Genomic DNA, 19,788 nt, shown 5'->3' with positions numbered 1-19,788 from the left:
GATTTGCCAACAGCTTTCCAGAGACTTTAAATTCCCATATTAAATTAAGTGCACTAATATTGCTTTATTTTCATTCAGGGACTGATTCCATTAAAATTAAAGCTTAAATCACTCAACCCCAAATATTTCATGGTGATAAACTTTAAAATATTTATCTTCAAGAAGACTTTAATATGAAAAATCAAATCACATTACAAATCTTCCATTAGCTATTCATTTGATTAACTCTGCTTTTTGGATGGTGGAAGACCTATGCCAGCTTAATCACTTGTCTGTGGCCTTGTTCTAGATTCTTTTCTTGCCATTGCTTGCCTGCAAATATCTTCCTTCCTTAACTTTGTCTGGGGAAGGCCCAACCCATTGCTGCACTCTGAAAATCCATTGGTTACAGCTGACTTGGCCCATATGCCCTAAGGACAAGAACTTAATTTTCTTTTTCCAATGGCCAAGCAATCAGTAGACTCAAAGTTTTATGTCCAACCAAATAGCAACCTATAACACACTGTTAATTTGGCATAAGTCCTGCTTTACTAATGTCATTTAAAAAAAAATCATGTACTGTACTTCCCAGTATGTCCCTGTTTACTTTAATGGTTAGGAGCAGATGACCAGGTGGTAATACAAATAACAAGTTTCCGAGTAGCAGCCGTGTTAGTCTGTATCAGCAAAAAGAACAGGAGTACTTGTGGTACCTTAGAGACTAACACATTTATTTGAGCATAAGCTTTCCTACTGTATTTTCCACTTCATCGGATGCATGCAGTGGAAAATACAGTAGGAAGAGAGAGAGAGAGAGAGAGACACACACACACACACACACACACACACACACACACACACAGAACATGAACCAATTGGTTTTACCATACACTATAACGAGGGTGATCTGTTAAGGTGAGCTATTACCAGCAGGAGAGGGGGAAAAAATGTTTTTGTAGTGGTAATCAAAATGGTCCATTTGCAGCAGTTGACAAAAAGGTGTGAAGAGCAGTTGGGGGGAAAAATAAACATGGGGAAATAGTTTTACTTTCTGTAATGACTCCCCCACATACACTCCCAGTCTTTGTTCAAGCCTAATTTAATAGTGTCCAGTTTGCAAATTAATTCCAATTCAGCAGTCTCTCATTGGAGTCTGTTTTTGAAGGTTTTTTTGTTGTAATATTGCTACTTTTAGGTCTGTAATCAAGTGACCAGGGAGACTGAAGTGTTCTCCAACTGGTTTTTGAATGTTATAATTCTCTTCCTAAAAGAATAAATAGGCACAAATCAGAAATCAAGACGCTGGCCTAGATACATTAGGCATCGTGTTAACTTTTTTTTTCTTTGTAAAATGCTAGCACAAATACAGGAGCCATACTGACAACAGATGGATGAAGCAGAAAGCAGCCTGAAACCATTACAAGCAAGGGGCTTCCACATGGAGGCCTTGACTTCTGTTGAACCTCTAAGATCCACACAGATCTAAGGCAATCTTTTAGTTCTGCCAGTTGTACTTCCTGATTCTTCCATAAAGTAACCAGTCTTTCCCACACTGAGAATGGGAAGGCATCTCTGTGAGAGAAGCTTAGTAGATTTCTTGTTCCTGCTATGGGTATAGCCTACACAGAAGATATTTTGAGTGCTCACAATATGATTGGCACTGAACACTACAAAAGTCTCTGTCTGAAAGAGCTTACAATTTAAGTTACATAAATAACAAGTTTGTGTGACTGGGGGGCCTAAAAGGAAGGAGTGGTGCACAATTTTTTTGCTTTGTTGTTGGCTCACTTCTTGTGAGCATCACAGAAGAAGTGAGTCTTTAAGAGAGGGTGGAACTGAGAGAAGGGATGCTGTCTTGGTGAACCTGAAAGCGTTGCTTGTGTATGGGGTAGCATGCAGAAAAGCACAAAACTGGGAGTCAGTGGAAATAATGAAAAGGACATCAAAAATTTCATAAACATTTGAACAGATAGAGCAGAAGAATAAGAAGATAAATAAGCTTAGAGATGTTGGTGGAGCAGAACTGAGTCAGAACTTTTAGGAGAGAATAAGAACTTTCAATGTAATAGCTCCCTAACTGTGCAGAATATTAATATGAATCTGTGGAAAACCCAGAAATATGGTACAGTATATGAAGGCAGAATTATTTCTTAATGGAATATTGTCAAAAGATTTTCCACATGGCATTAGTGGATTTTTAAATGTTTGGAATTTACTTGCTTTAACTTAGCAGAAACAGTATATTACAAAATGCAGATGCAGTACCATATTTTCCCATTGTTGTTTCATCCATTCCACTCCCTTGCTCCTGAACAATCAGCTACTGTGCTCCTTTATTTGTTCCTTCCTTTTAATTTACAAAGGCAGGAGAGGTGGTAAATTGTCAAATGATTACTGAGAATGAATGAATAAATACTTAGAGAGAGGCACTGGAAATTTTTAATAAATTAAGATACTGTAAATCTGCGTCAGTACTGTCAGGATTTCATCAGTTAGGTAACTGTCCAGAGATAACAATTCACACTCAAAGTATTTTGTTTTTGTTTAATATATTAATCCTTCCACCTCTGAGTCAATGGCAGCAGAGAGAATTGCTGACTCGGGTCATTTACACTTGCATCTGACACTTCCAATTTCTGCACCTGACTGCAGGATGGAAAACATGATAGGATTTGTAGCAACAAAGATGGATTCCTCTGTATATATACAGAGAGAGAGATTTATATTGTTTTAAAAAGGGCCAGGTTCACAAAGCTGAAAATAATGATGAGCCAAATCAACTGGGAGAGAGAATTTGAACAAAAAAGATACGAATGATATTTGAACTGTTTAAGAATACATTACCTGCCCAAAATTCCACAATCAAGAAAGCAGATTACATTGATTAAAAAACCAACCTGGCTTAGAGGGGAAGTGAAGATAGCTATCAACTTTTTAAAAAATCTATGCCTGGACAGGCTTATTATGGTTTTGGTAGAATTGTATGGAAATGGTAGAATTGTCACTAATAATGCATAAAAGACGTAAGTGTCAAGTAAATATTTCGTTAAGTAATTTTAAAAACTTGTTTCATAAAATTGATTTATGAAAGTGTTTATCTGTGGTACAGGATAGAAATGAAAAATATCCATCACAGTGATTTATGATCAACTCTGATAGATTAAGGCACAGGCAATAAATATCATTCCCCTTTCCCCTCTAAATCATAATACTGTCACCTCTTCATGCCACTTGCGCACTGGTTAAGTCTGAAACATTATCTATGAACATATTTACTAAGGATCTGTTATGTTGCTCAGTTTGTGGTAAACAGTCTATTTAAAACATGACCTGCAAAATATGTTTAAAATACTGGGCTTGTGCCCTAATGGACAAAGAGGGCCTGATAGGTTGGGAGGGTTTGTTTATTTGTTTAAGATTATTTCCCCCATCTCTTGCTGCTTTTTTTTTATGTCAGGATTGTTTAGTTTTTCCTGATTTTGCTGAATGACCCCTTGGGGATCTCAGAGCATATGCATTGTATAGAAAACCACACATTTTAAACATTTCAGGCCTTCTTTACATATCAAATAAAAATGGATACAAGCCCATTTTCTTTTTGTCCTGTAGGTCATCTTTAATGTTATGTTGGCACCTCCATTGTAGCCTTCTCTTTTCAGTTCATTCTCATACTGGTGGCTTTTTTGAAAAATGATATTCTTTGGATGAAATTTTCCTTACTTGATCAATTGGCATTTTTGTTGTTGTCTCTCTACATTTTTTTAAGTATGAACAAAACCCATTCACCTATGGGAGTCAGGAAAATATAGGTTTCCCACTATAAACATCCCCTCCTCCAAATGTTTGTTTCTGAACACACAACAAAATTTGCTAGACTTCTGCATGCTACTTAACTAAGTACAAGTCCACTGGCAGTGGGGTGTAAGCAACAGCTATTCCAACTTTGATTCAGTTTTGACAGGTAAATATTCGTGCTGATGGCTGCATTGCTTCTAGTTCCTTTCCACTGAGCGTTTAACTGCTGGAACACCAGAGATCAGTGCAGCAGTGGAGGTAGGGATGAAGCTGCATCAGCTTTTATACATCTGGTTCCTGCAATGCAGTAGAGCAGAACATGTGCTGCTTTATACTTCATGGGCTACTTAAAAAATCTAGCATGCTATTAAGACAAAAATGTGAAATGAGAAATTATTTCTATGAACATGGTGTTCTAGTCACTGTGGTCAGTCCAAAAGGATAACATACCTACCACATATTTTGCAGAAAGGTTACATCAAAAAGATGCTTTTCCTGTAATTGCCTACCCAGGTTCAGCATAGCAGAGTATAACAGGGTACAGAATATTAATAATGTTAAATGTATGTAATCACACAGGATGTACAACTTTGCTTTTCCTATTGCAACACTGGGCACTTGCGATCAGCTGGTAAAATCTGTATTCAGACCATAAAGAGCAGCTTGATGATTAGCCTTGATTTACATTTTCTCTTCCATCCATGATGACCACTCATTTCTGGGTTTTGTTAATTAAAAAAAAATACTTGTGGCTACAAAACATATTTGTTCTTACAGGAAAATTAGCAATACAGTCAAGGAAAGGCAAAGTCTCCCAACCTTCACTCTGCGTGCTATGAAATATGAAATGAGAAATTCTTATTTGTGCATTAAAAATCTCAGAACAAATATGAGAAACTGAAAAGCTCATTCAAACATTGCTAGATTCTGAATTCACCAGCAATTTTCTGGGGAAGCTAATTTCATTATTCAGGTCCTTTATTATTTTTATGACATTAAATATTTGTCAGTTATTGTTTCACAGACATTGAACCACTAATTACCATAAATTACAACTCAGTTTCTTTTCGGTGGGTCTGTAATTGGAAACTAAAAATCTGACTGTCTACAGGCAGCTATTACATCCAGCTATTTTTGTAAATTAATTTCTGCAGTAGTTTTACAGCAATCCTGTAGGTATTGTTGCAAATGCATTTCATGTTCAGAAACATATTTTAAGTTAGAAAATGTAATTGGAATTAGGGGACTTTACAAAGAAAGCCTAATGACATTTCTTTGCATAGGAGTCAGAGAAATAGTGCCTATAATTAGTTTTCCATTTAAATCTATCTGCTAAGAGCTATTCATGGCTGTGAAAATGTATAAGCTACCCCTTCCTTTCACTGATATGACCTGTAGAAGAATAAAGAAAAGATGAGATGTACATGAGTTGCATTTCCATCACAATGAGAGTCAGATTTAGAAATAAGGCTTTGCTTTAAGAGCAAGTATACAACAGAAAATAAGTTAATCTGTTTTTGTAAATGTGCCACTTACCTTGATTATATGTACACATGATTGGGTTATTAACAATTATCTATCTATATAAAAATAAATAAATCGCATTTTAACTCAAAGGATTTTGAAAGCACTGGTCCATATGTACATGAATCACTTTTCTTATCACTGATGCACAACCGCTTTTAGGGTGCAATTTGTTAGCTGTTCAAAGGTGAACTGCAGTACTGTTGCAAAATGGAAGATAAATAGTGACTTTGTAAGCATGTTTATTTGAGCTGGAAACCTGATTATAAGAGTTAACATCAATCAAATGAGGGAAAAGAAACCCATCTGTCCAATCTACATAGCTCCAGTTCTGAATATGAAATATCCTTAATGACCTGCCAGCATTTGAAAAAAAAATTGTGCTGTTTGCAGACAATTTGCAGCAGGTCGAGGTTAAATATGTTGAATAAATATTGTTTTATGAATTACTTTACCAGCTCTAGTTTTTACCAAGTTAACAGGAAGCAAACTTGAGTTGTTATAGCAACATATTAGATCAATATTGAAACTGTAAATAAAGAAGAAAGTAACATTACACAAATCATAATTGTCCATGAAACTGATGAAAATATATATTAATATGTTTAGAGCCAACTGTGTGGCATCTCCATCTTGTCTAATGGATGTTAAATGGACAGGCTTGGGGATCTGTTACACATAGTTTAAAAAAACAATAACACCCCTCCACCACCACCACTGAATTGTGTACATTCACCCATGTCACCTTTTCAATCCAGTGCGCACAGAATTACTTGCATAACTTTTTAGCCTTAGGTTATCAATCTTGTATCTTTTTACATGGATTATTTGTTATGCTGTAGTCACCATAAATATTCAGTAGTAGTCATTTCATAAACAGTATTTGGGATAGTTACGAAGTCTCTGGCTCCTCGAAATGAAGTAGGTCCAGTTCCCATGTGCCAGGACTCATGTTTTCATTTGGCCAATTAAAATGGCAGGGCAGCACCTGAGACTGATAAAAGATGAGGGAGGGAGAGTTCCAGTGAGTCAGACAGGTGAGAACTGCCAGAGATCAGGAAGACTGGAGGAGCAGTCAGAAGGAAGCACAGGGTGTTGTCTTCTGGCTCTGAGCATGAGTCAAGGGCAAGAGAGAGCTGAAGGCAGGGGTGCAGGAAAGCAGCTTACCTGCTGATCTATCTGGGGCCAGACAGCTGGACATGGAGAAACAATGAGAGTACTGGGAATGTGGGGAATGCTCCCCTGGAAAGGATGCTCCCATAAGAGAGGCTGTGAAGGTTCCTATGGGAAGAGCTGGGATGGTTGTCTCGGTCCAGTTGAAAGGGCTGGGATGGTTGTCCTGGTACAAGGACAGGAGAGGACTAATGGAGTCTGGGAATGGTTCACAGCATCAATATGTAGCATATGGGAAATCAAAGGGTGAGAGTACGTCTAGACTACCTGCCGTATCGGTGGGTAACGATCGATTTCTCGGGGATTGATACATCGTGTCTCTTCTAGATGCAATATATCAATCCTCGAACGCGCTCTCGTCGACTCCGGAACTTCACCAACATGAACAGCGGTAGCAGAGTCGACAGGGGGAGTCGCAGACATCGATCCCGCGCTGTGAGGACGAGAGGTAAATCGATCTAAGATACTTCGACTTCAGCTACGCTATTCACGTAGCTGAAGTTGCGTATCTTAGATCGATTCCCCCCACACAGTGTAGACCAGCCCTGAGATGTCTTGAGGTTCTAATGACAGCTTGCAATTCCTTCAGCTGGTAAGGTAGGGTAGGGTATTTTTTTCATTGATTTTGCACAGGTCTCTGATACACTGTCAGACTCCATATACTGCTTTTCTAATCAATAGGCCAAAACTGAGTTGCACAAATTCACATTTATTAGTTGGCTTTTAAACATTTCAGAATACCACTCTCTGCTGGTCATTTGACCTTCTTTGAAGTAAAAAGGGCATCTTCCCAAGTTGGAGGAAGCAGAATAATCATTATATTGTGAGGGGATACGTACATTTATGTTAAAACATAGCCTAGCAAACATTTCTAGATTTGAGCTATAAGACCCAGGAGATTTGGCAGCATTAAGGACTACTACTGTGTCAGTAATCTTTCCTGTACAGAGTCACTTATCTCATTGCCCTCTCTCCCTTTCTCCCAAAATGAAATTATTTTCTTCTGAACACAGTGAGAGTTAGTTACGTCTCCCAAAGCTGAAGAAGTATGCAATGTTGTTGTGGCTGTATTGGTCCCAGGATATTAGAGAGCTGAAGATGTCTTTCTGCAGCTCCTCAAAGAAGGGTGCAGTGCCGTCCTATAATTACACTAGGGATATTAGGGCTCCTGGGTTTTGTTTATTAGTTGACCAGTGACTCAGTGTTTCTCAGTTTACTAATCCATTTGTGCACAGAATAATAGTATTTATCTGCAGTATTTTACAGGCATTAGTAGGCTTGCTTAATGTTTGTAAAGCACTTAGAGAACATTGGCTGAAAATATATAAATGAAAAGAAGTAGTACAGGGAATCTGGGGTTTCCATTAGAAGTAGCAGGAAAATGCTTTCCTCAATGATTTTAGCAAAGGGATTATTCTTTCTATATATTCATTTCTTAATTTTGGGGGGAACATTGTATTGTGTATGGTAAATTCTATCTATCTGGGGCCAGACAGCTGGACATGGAGAAACAATGAGAGTACTGGGAATGTGGGGAATGCTCCCCTGGAAAGGATGCTCCCATAAGAGAGGCTGTGAAGGTTCCCATGGGAAGAGCTGGGATGGTTGTCTTGGTCCAGTTGAAAGGGCTGGGATGGTTGTCCTGGTACAAGGACAGGAGAGGACTAATGGAGTCTGGGAATGGTTCACAGCATCAGTATGTAGCATATGGGAAATCAAAGGGTGAGAGTATGTCTATACTACCCGCCGTATCGGTGGGTAGCGATCGATTTCTCGGGGATCGATACATCGTGTCTCATCTAGACATGGTTAGAACTATTAGGGATTCACATTTATTAACTGAGAACAAAATATGATCGTTATGAATGTAAACCTGGTGTCACTGTTGGTGCATTGAGTCTAATTCTTCCCCTTGACTTGCATCTTTCCTAATTGGAGGGAGTCCAATTACTTAGAGCCTACTCAAATTCCCATTACAGGTGAAAGAAACATTGTCTTCACTGGGAGCTATCTTCCAGTGATTTTGGTATGGGGATATTCAGGCCGTATTAAAAAAAATAATAATAAAAAAATAAAGCTTTCTCTTCTTTTCCTTGTACGTACTAGATGATGTTTTTCTAAAATCCAGCTTCTCTTCTGTCCTTTGCTTTTAGAATTAAAATGCCAAAGGTCTTAGAAAAAAGAATGTAACATACTAACTTTTAAATTTCTTCTCTTTGAGATATTAGGTCAGGTTAGTATCCAACATATATTCAAATGCAGTTTCTTTATATCAAAGTGAAATCTGTAACATTTTATGATTTCAGACATTAATAACCTGAAATACCTCAAGCTAGTCAATGTAACATGGTACAGAGACAGGTGTAAAAATACAAACAAAAATCATTATGTTCCTAAAATGACCATATAGCTTTCAGATTATCAAAATTATCAAATTCTGTATGGAATGAGTGGAGCAATATATTCAGAATGTCAGTATAATTATTTATTAGTCCTTGAGGCACCTAGCACAATTTGGAACCCCATCATGCTAACTGCTCTACAAACACCTAATAAAAGACAATCCAAACCCAAAAGAACTCAAAGACTAAATAGTGGAAACAAGCACAGAGAGGTAAAGTGACTTGCTCAAGGTCACGCAGTGGCTCAGTGACAAAGCCAGATTTCCAGAGTCCCAGTCCAGTGCCCTGTCCTCTGGAAGGCTCGTTGCTGAGGTCGTGCAGCTGGTATGGTTTGATACACTCATTGGCATCCAATAGTTAACTTAGGTAGAATTGGTAGTGTCTGTAAGTTTTGGAAAGAACTGTGATATTTCCATATCAATTATATTGCTTTAGTGACACAGTTAATTGTGACTGCAGTAGTTAAACCATTAAGAAAACTACATTAAAATAATAAACATTTGCTCTTGCTCTTTACAGTACAATAGGTTTATTGATTTGGCACTGGACGGTATTAAGCACAGGTATAAAAACGTTGACATGTTTTTGAATGCAAAGCATAGTCAAAGTAGTCCTATATTGATAGTATAAGTCCTATTTGCTATTCCCCTATTTATATATCTGAGGATCACAGTAGCCCTTGTTACCACAGCATCCCACTGGGAGCTCATGTTGAGTTGCTGATCCATTATAAATGCTAAATTCTTTTCAGAGTCAGTTTTCCAGGATACAATTCTCCTTTACATACATGTGGCCTACGTTCTTTTTTCCTAAATATATAACTTTGCACTTGGCGGTATTAAAGCACATTTTGTTTGAATGGGTGCTGTTGGCCAAGCAATCTAGATCACTGTGTGACTGGCCTTTCCTCATTGTTTACTACTACTCCAAGCTTTGTGTCATCTATCAATTTTTTGTCAGCAGTGATTTTTATATTTACATCCAGATCATTGATTAAAAATGGTGAAGAGCATCAGCCCTAGTACCAATCCCTGTAGAACCTGCCTAGATATATCCCCATTCAGTAATGATTCCTCACTGACAACAAGTTTTTGAGATTTGCTAATTAGTCTGTTCTTAATCCATTTAAGGTATGCTTTATTCATATTGTACAGAGGTAATTTTTTAATCAGACTGTCGTGTGGTCAAATGCCTTACAAAGGTCTATATTACATCTACACGTTTATCGTTAACAACCAAATTTCTATACTCCTCAAAGAGCAAAATCAGGTTTGTTTGACAAGACCTATTTTCCATAAAATTGGGTTGACTTTTTTTAATTATATTCCTATCTAATTCCATTATTTTGCCCTGGATTTTGCTCCAAATCTGTGAAGAATGATTTTCTTTTACATATTTGATGTTCTTAGGAGCTGTTTTATGAATTTCATTTACAGGATGGCTTACTGATAAAACTGTGTTGCTTAGTAGTGACTGGTCACAGAGGTCACATCATTATTTTCTGTTCCCTGATCGGATGAGTTTAACTCTTCTGGTGTGACTGCTTGTAGAAAGTGACTTTTTAAAAATGTTTTTTGTGAATATTTTAGAATGTGAGATTAACATTCACTTTTTGTTCTAATTGAACTTTGTGGCCCTGATTCACCTCACTCACATAAATATAAATCAAGAGTAACTACACTTTTGCAATCCAATTGATTTCAATAGAAAGTGAATGGAAAATTAAAGCCCAGTCATACTATATTCATGAAAAGCAGTGTACCAAAAAGGAATGCAAAAACTTCCTATAAGTGAATCCGTTTAAAAATTTGAATATTTCCAGACTGAAATTTGTCAGGATTTGCCCAGCTGTAGTGATTATTCATAGCTATTTTGTACCAATGAGAATCAAATTCATGCTCTTCCATTTGATTCTTTTCACAGAAAGATAGAGGAAAAACTTCACTAGCTCAGCTAGTAAAGTGATCTGATACTTTACACATCAATAGTACACAGAGATATAAGCTTAGATATTACATATATGGTACAGTGTGTATGTAGATGATCTATATAATGCATACTTAGATATGTGTGTATGAACACCCCCCCCCAATTTTTTATAATGTCTGTGGAATGAGACCTGAAGTCCTTTACCAATTGATATCTTGAATGAGTATTAATTTTCGAGTTCATTTAAATACAGAAAATAGAGTAGTGAATTTGTTTTGGAATATTCATAGGAAATAAGGGATTGGCAATCTGTTAGAAGTACAGCTGCAAAGGATAAGTATGTCTGTCTTAATAACGTAGTTGCTAGAGACAGATGCTTGAGAACAGCAATCTCTAGTGTTTAGCTCTTTTCTGGTTTCTGCTCCCAGTGAAATGAGACTTCTTAATCTAGGTTTCAGAAGATGCTGTGTTCAAACCTTTTCTTTGATTGTTAATTTAAAACTGCTATTTGAGCTCTAAATGGTCAACAGTTTAACAGCTTGCTAATGATCTTGTGGTAATGTTGGATTATAATAATTTCATCTATTCAAGAGTATTTTCTTCATTTAACCTTGCTTCTATGTAACACTCACACAATCTTAATTATTTACAGAAAGATTTTTCAATTGTTAAACTTAACATACAACTTTTATACTTCAAATGACCAGTTAATGAATGCAATACACCCCTACCCAGATATAACGCTACCCGATATAACACGGGTTAGCATATAGCGCAGTAACCCCAGGGCTCCGGCAGTGTGGCTTGGGTGGCGATTTAAAGGGCACTTTAAATCACCACTAGAGCCCTGCTGCTGCTACCCCAATATAACAGGGTTTCACCTATAATGCAGTAGAAATTTTTGGCTCCTGAGGACCACATTATATTGGGGTAGAGGTGTAGTTGATTTTGCTACTGAGTTTTGAATTAAGCGGGTTGCATTATTTCTGCCTCCCTCCTACATACAAGTCCCTGTAATGGCTCTTCAAGCTTCACCCCTGCTCCTTCAAAATATACTGAGTGGTCTGTTGTAACTGAGTTACAAAGCAGCCAAAGTGCAAAATGTTCCTTTTTGACTTTCATCCACCACCATCCCTAACGCAGTCACACAGACATTAACGCAAACCAACCTGCCACTTATATAGTCAACCTTATTGTATTGTCAACTGTGTAATTTGGCTTATATACTATAAACATTATCTTCATAAATGGGATCTGCCCATTATATACATCTTCAGGGCACTAATATGGTGACACTAACAGTAATCATTGGTTTATTAGGCTATTCGTAACAGAGGCTTTATATTAACTGATTACTGCTCTCAGAAAGCCGCCTTTCAAATTTCGCACCTCTGTCCTAGCCTTTGGCAAAGTATGTCTACACGGAAGCTGGGAGGTAAGATTACCAGTGTGGGTTGAGAGGCTTGAGCTAGCGCACTAAAAATATTAGGGTGGACACTGCGGCCCTGGAAATAACTCGGGACAGTCACCCAGGGGGTTGGGCAAGCTTGAACTTGGGTGATTTGCCAGTGCCTTAGGGCCCACCACTTGAGCTGTGCTAGTATGAATCTCTCCACCCACACTGGTAATCTCACCTCCAAGCAGCTGTGTAGACATATACACTGAGAGTCAGGCTGGGCTGGGGTATTTCCTTCATTCAAGTACACTTATCTTTGAATTATGTTCCTAGTGACACCTGTGCAACCCTCTTTAAATTTATGCACCAAAACAATCAGTCCTGTAATTAGGAAACAATTCTGTTGACTCCACTAGCATCAGAATATAATATAACTAGAAAAATCCTTCTCACTGTATTTTGGTACTTCTGGCCATGGCCAAAACTGAAATATTTTAGACTCTCAGGGAAAAAAAAAATGTTTTGGGTTTGAGTCTAAAATGTGGGAAGAGTTCATGTTGTTTATCACTGGAGTTGATTCACCTACCTGGATTTTTTTTTATATATTCTAGATTTGCATTAGGCATTTCTGTAGCATAATAAACTTTTTACTTTCCTGTCATGCATCCTGTACATCTTGAAGTATACATATATATAGAGAGAGAAAGAGATCTATCTCAGAGAGCTGGAACAGACCCTGAAAAGCCATTGAGTCCAGTCCCCTGCCTTAACTAGCAAGACCAAGTACTGATTTTGCCCCAGATCCCTAAATGGCCCCTTCAAAGATTGAACTCACAACCCTGGGTTTAGCAGGCCAATGCTCAAACCACTGAGCTATCCCTCCCCCCTTATCTAAATGCACATCCTTTCAAGTGTTATAGAAATGAGACTTGCACATATTTTCATATCTGTTGTCATGTGTAATCCCATAGGATTTGAATTACCATAGTCCTTTAAATCTTTCTCACTCATGGCTCACCTTACTGCCTGGCCTATTTACATTTTTCTACAAGTTTTTAATCTGTTTTAAGTAACACTCCCTCCTCGCCTTTGTAAGGAAATTATCTTAACAAATACAGACAGGACAATGCAGATTTTGGAGGTCTGGGAAAAAATCTGAAACTGGGGTCCCCCAACACTTCCAAAAAAGCTACCACTGAGGAGAGGCCAGAGGAGGGGGGAGGCTTGAGAGTAAATCCACACCACATCCATCCCAGAGGCAGCTCAGCTCCACCCCTGTGGGGCCGGGCCTAGCTCCCTGCTCTGGGTGTTGTGACCTGCTATGCAAGGTCGCAGCACCACTCAGCAGGGCCGCCAGAGGATTCAGGGGACCTGGGGCAAAGCAACTTCAGGGCCCCTTCCATAAAAAGTTGCAATACTATAGAATACTATATTCTCATGGAGGCCCTTGCAGCAAATTGCCCCACTTGCCCCCCCCCCCACCGGGCGGCCTTGTCACTCAAGTTTGGTCTGATTGCCCCTCCACTGTGAGGGGCTGCCGGGCTGAATTCCAGTGATTGGCCTTGTGACCTAGTCAGGCCCTCCCAAATGGGGATTTGGGGCAAAAATTGCCTTTTGCCGTCTCCCATTCCCTGAGTGTCCCTGAAGACAGAGCATGCCTTTACTGCAGTATAAATGTCTTGAATTAATATTAAAGAAAATTAAAGAAACCCCTTGTACTAATGTATATATATATTTTTAATCAAAGTTGTACAGTAATCTAGAGCAAGTCGATTACCGTGGTTAAGCCATTTGAGTTTGTTCTACCCAGTAGGAATGAGCGAAGGGCAGGGAACCCAATTTCTGATCAGTCCAAACCTGGAATTTTGCCACTGTCTATACATTTTGGCATATCCCCCATTTCTGGAAGAGCTTATGGATGAAGACTGTAATAAAAGGAACAGATGTCAGTCTGTTTTTTCCTGACAGGTTTAAGTGTCGCAGCCGTATTAGTCTGTATTCGCAAAAAGAACAGGAGTACTTTAGAGACTAACAAATTTATTTGAGCATAAGCTTTCGTGGGCTTTGAATGTTATAATTCTTGACGTCTGATTTGTGTCCATTTATTCTTTTACATAGAGACTGTCCGGTTTGGCCAATGTACATGGCAGAGGGGCATTGCTGGCACATGATGGTATATATCACATTGTAGATGTGCAGGTGAACGAGCCTCTGATAGTGTGGCTGATATGATTAGGTCTTATGATGGTGTCCCCTGAATAGCCACACTATCAGAGGCTCGTTCACCTGCACATCTACTAATGTGATATATGCCATCATGTGCCAGCAATGCCCCTCTGCCATGTACATTGGCCAAACCGGACAGTCTCTATGTAAAAGAATAAATGCACACAAATCAGACGTCAAGAATTATAACATTCAAAAACCAGTCGGAGAGCACTTCAATCTCCCTGGTACTCGATTACAGAACTAAAAGTTGCAATCTTACAACAAAAAAACTTCAAAAACAAACTCCGAGAGACTGCTAAATTGGAATTAATTTGCAAAATTGACACCATTAAATAAGGCTTGAATTAAGACTGGGAGTGGATGGTCATTACACAAAGTAAAACTATTTCCCCATGTTTATTTCCCTCCCTACTGTTCCTCACACCTTCTTCTCAACTGCTGCAAATGGACTATTTTGATTACCACTACGAGAAGTTTTTTTCTGTCCTGCTGGTAGTAGCTCACCTTACCATACACACTCTAACGAGAGTGATCAGTTAACATCCATTGTTTCATGGGGTGTGTGTGTGTGTGTGTGTGTGTGTGTGTGTGTAGATATATATATAATGTATCTTCCTACTGTATTTTCCACTGCATGCATCCGATGAAGTGGGCTGTAGCCCACGAAAGCTTATGCTCAGATAAATTTGTTAGTTTCTATGGTGCCACAAGTACTTCTGTTCTTTTTGTTTTTCCTGAATAACTGATAAATCATGTGGCCATTGAGACACATTTTCTGAGAGCTGGCACACTGACCCTTCTCTCTATTTTTGAGTTTTAGCTTTGTTTAACTACTTCGCTGCTGATGAATTACCTTCTAGTTAGTACCTCAGGAATGAGGACTTTTTATATTGTTAAAAAGCTTACATTGTGTATGATCAGTGTTCCTAAACTCTCCTGGATAGGTCAAGGGCAGTATTGCCAGCCCCAAATGTTCAAAAATCATGAATCGGGTTCACCAAAAATCATGAGATTGGCTTTAAAATAATAGATTTGTTGTTGTTTTTATTTGCCTTATGCTTTTTGAAACTTTAGGGTGCACTGGGGTCACATTTGGAAGCTTTCTCCACAGCCATGAGGGCTAGACACTTCATTTTTCTTTAAGAATGAAGGCTGAAATCATCACAAATTCACTTGACTCCAGGAGCTGAGGCTTTAAGGAAAACAATTATCAGGAGACTCATGACAAAATTATGAGTTGGCAACACTAGTCAAGGGAAGTGTTTTGTCATGTACATTAGGGAAAACAAAACAAATATATAAAAATCCACTGCAGCAAGTCAGAGAGCCCTGGTCAACTGACTTGGACTCATGGGCTTTCACCCCAGGATTACAAATAGCAGTGTAAATGTTTCCATTCAGACTGGAGCCCAGACTCTGAGACCCAACCCGCTACCAGGACTCAGACCCAAGGCTCCAACTCCACTAGAACATTTACACTGCCATTTTTAACACTGTACCATGCCCACGAATAGCTGACTTGAGCATTGAGAATTGCTGCCATGTGTGGATTTTGCTGAATTATGTCATAACCATGAGAATTGGCAACGGCTGCAGGGAGTAACTATTCCAACAGATTTCATACCATTCTGTTCAAAACAGTTCCCCTGGGTTTTTTTGCTGTTTTTGTTTTTTTCCTTTTTAAAGCATGCGCACAAAAACACACAAACAACCTACTTAAAACACACACCAACAAGAAACCCACCAGAAGACCCAGGAAATTCATCCTTTCTACACAATAGACTTACTGAATATTTAGTCATTTGGTTTTTGATGACAGGAAGTCTTCTGTTTAAGGTCATGGGCTCTGACTGAAGATATCTGAGTTCTGATTCCTCAGTCTGCCAGATTTCCTGTGAATTTGGGAAAGTCACTTAATCTCTCTGAGCCTCGGTTCCCATCTGTAAAATTGGTATATTAATACTTTCTCCCATTTCATCTTATCTATTTAGATTTTAAACCTTTCAGTCTCTTACTATGGCTTTGTACAGTGCTCAGTACAATAGGGCCCTCATCTGTAATACAATCAATCAATAACTTGTAATAGAAGAATTCTTCTTTATTTTGTAAATTCAAAAATCTAGTCCCTTTGAAAAGGAGGTGTATATTACTTCATAGATTAGAATGACTCCAAATCTGAATTTTGGGTCCTTTCATTTTAAATTAGAGGTGTACCTTATGAAGTATGAGAGCCCCAAAACAATTAAATGCTTTCATATCAGTTTAAAAGTTGTTTATGGTGCATTATTTGTACCAAATACCAGACTGATCGTGTATACTGTCTAACTCTCTATATGGAAGTACACTGCACAGGCAAAAATCTTACAAGATTCTGTGGATCTATTGCATACACAAAGTATGCAAGTGTGGGCTCCAGACTTCCCCAAATACCACAAATAAAATCATATTATGGAGTAATCACTTGTTTAAATAAAATTGTAGAAACAAATAGTTTTCCCTTCGACAGATCAACAGTGCATACACTTGTGCTATAGGCAGTGCATACACTTGTGCTATATGCCCATTCAAATTCCAGCTCTGCAGAGAGGCCGGATCTCCAGGACAGAAGTCACAAGTCGTCATAACCAAGGAATCCCAAATCAGGGTCAGCATTTTTGTGTGCACATAATACATAACCAGCTCAACCAAGCCATGGCCCATATCCATAGTTCTCAGTCATTTATTCCTTCTCTGATAGGAAATGAGAGGGGACTTTCATCAGACTGACTATAGGAACATATTGTAGTGTATTGACATCTACTGGACACTTAATGTAACTTCACCATAAGTATAGCTGAGGCTTGGCCTGATGTGCATGATTAACACATTCTTATATGCAGTGTTGTAGCCATATTGGTCCCAGAATATTAGAGACAAAGTGGGTTAGATGATATTTTTTATTGGCCAACTTGTGTTGGTGAGAGAGACAAGCTTACACGGAGCTCATTTCTTGGAAGACAGAATTGGAGTGTTATAGTTTTAATAATGCAATGTGAAAGAACCTTAGTTAACGTGGTTCCTAAAGAGCACACCACAGGCTAATGTGTCTTTTGAAGCATTTAAATGTTGACCAAACTACACTGGCTAGCATACATATATATTATGCTGATAGTATTTCCCATAATGTATATTCCAAGCATTTAAGTATACATGTTAAGCATTAATATGACAGTTTATAGCTCAGATTGCCCTGTACTTTTATTATAATCCTGTTCGCTTCTGCGAAGTAATCCATGACACCTTGCATTACCTGAAGTAAGCTTTCACCTAAGTAGATAGGAAAACTGTCAGTATGAGGGCATGTAATTGTTTCCTCATAGCAAAGAAAAGGAGTTGCCCTCACAAACCTTTTTATCCTGATACAGGCCTCGGAGGTGTCTTCATGCCCCTTAGTACATGAAATGCCTGGGTTCAGACAAAAGAAAGGGGTATACTATGATACCAGAAACAAGGTAAAAACTTGATTTATTGAATCTAGTTTCCTTTCAGGTGACACACATTTTACTGGTAAACAAGTAGGCTATAAAAAGATGGCTTCAGGTTTGTAACTTTGCGGAGCACACCTTGTACGTAAGGCAAATGTAACATAGATGCACGGGACTGCTCTTTGGAGACTGATGTTGTATAGAACTTCTTTTCCTGTACCATATTAACGAACCTGATTGACATTGGTTATTTGGTCTCCACAGTATTTCGTCATGAACCAAAGTGTGGCCAAGCAAATGATTGTGCAATTTATCTGCAAGCTGGAACACAGCCTTAATATTTTTAAGTTTTATATTGAATATAAAGATCATATTCTGCCCAGTCAGAAGACCAGGACCAGTTCTAGGCACCAGCAAAGGAAGCATGTGCTTGGGGTGGCACATTTCCAGGGGTGGCATTCTGGCCATCCTTTTTTTTCCTAGAAAAATCCACCAATGTACGGGGAAAAAAAAATACATGAAGAGCAAAAAAAATCTCCGGTCCAGTGGAGGAGAACATTTCTCCTCCTTTTCAGGTTATCAGCAAATTGCATCTGGAACCAAGCCTTGGACAGCCTGAACTAAAGCCTGGGCTCTTTGTTTTCAGCAGCACATAGGGCAGGAGTGAGGAAGTGGCAGCGTGCAGTTGCCTTCCCGGCTCCACGCTGTCGTGTAAACACAATGGGCATGGGCAGGCCCACATTGGGCACAGGCTCCCAGCCCTGCACATACGTGTGCCCAGGGGCCGCACTGCGGGGGAGCCGGCTACTGCTGGGGCATTACCTGAGCGGTTGATGCCTTTCCCCTTTCAGCAAGGGTGAACGCCAGGATCACTGAGGTGTAGCACCAAGCCCGGGAGGGTCCCGGCCATGGCCGGGTGGTGACCAGGCTCTCCGCCACCATGGCAGGTGGGCGGACGCAGAGCAGCAGCAGATGGTGGTGGCAGCTGGGAGCTGCAGGCCCAGAGCATAGGGTGAAGGTATGTTAAAGGACTTACCAGTACGCCTGAGTCCTGAGTGGAGCGTGGCCTCAACCGGAAGAGGTGGGGCCTTTTCAAGATTTAAAGGCCCTAGGGCTCTGGCTGTGGCTGGAAGCCCCAGGGCCTTTAGATCACCTCGGAGCTACCAGCTGCAGAGGCAGCTGGGAGCCCTGGGGCAAATTAAAGGGCTGGGGTTCTAGCTGCCACGGAGCTCTGGGCCCTTTAAATCACTGCGGGAGCCCAGCCGCTGTTACCCCGGGGTGGCAGGGGTCGGGCTAGGGCTGGGGTAGCAGTGGCAGGGCTTGGCCAGAGATTTAAAGGGCCAGGGGCTCCTGCCACTGCGAGGAGCCCCTGGGCCCTTTAAATCACTGCCGGAGCTCCAGAAGCAGGACTCGGATAGCACTTTAAAGGCTCAGGGCTTCCCGCAGGGATCAGAGCTCCAGGACCTTTAAATCCCCTCCCAAGCCCAGGTGCCAGAGCTCCAGTGGTTATTTAAAGGGCCCGGGGCTCCCAGCTGCCTCTGCTGGAGCCCTGGGACCTTTAAATCACTGCCGGAGAAGCCGGTCCAGTCCTTACTGTACTGGACCATACCAGCTTACTTTCACCTCTGCCAGAGCATCAATTTGAGCCAGTGGCAGCGCTGCCCTGCTGGGACCGTCCCTTCACTGCCGGGTCAGAGCCAACCCTCGGCATCCCTGTCGGGACTGCCAGAGAGACTCTGCCCCCACGCACCTTCCGGCTCCCCCGGAGCATCCCTGCGCCCTGGGTAGCGACTGCGCACCCTCACCGGCTGCTCGCTCCTTTGTGCACTGCACCCACCAGCGCTGCTGCCACTGCTCCGGCTACAACAACTCTAAGTGCAAACGTATGTAAAAGCCA

At 40.0% G+C, this 19,788-nt stretch overlaps 1 protein-coding gene across 5 annotated transcripts in view; it reads left to right on the top strand.

The window, feature by feature from the left end:
- ANO3 (anoctamin 3) overlaps positions 1-19,788 on the top strand; it is a 390,484-nt gene that overhangs the window by 215,467 nt on the left and 155,229 nt on the right. Inside the window, exon 2 of one of the 5 annotated variants that reach the window (XM_050955265.1) lies at positions 17,832-17,918. The exons of the other annotated variants lie outside the window; for them this stretch is intronic. The gene's annotated coding sequence lies outside the window, so the exon portion shown is untranslated. The remainder of the gene's footprint in view (positions 1-17,831; positions 17,919-19,788) is intronic. 5 annotated transcript variants of the gene reach the window in all.

The sequence above is a fragment of the Gopherus flavomarginatus genome, chromosome 5, assembly GCF_025201925.1.
Source record: "Gopherus flavomarginatus isolate rGopFla2 chromosome 5, rGopFla2.mat.asm, whole genome shotgun sequence".
Lineage (NCBI taxonomy): Eukaryota > Metazoa > Chordata > Testudines > Testudinidae > Gopherus > Gopherus flavomarginatus.
Note: the sequence above shows the minus strand (reverse complement) of the source record. Positions and strands in the feature narration are given on the sequence as shown.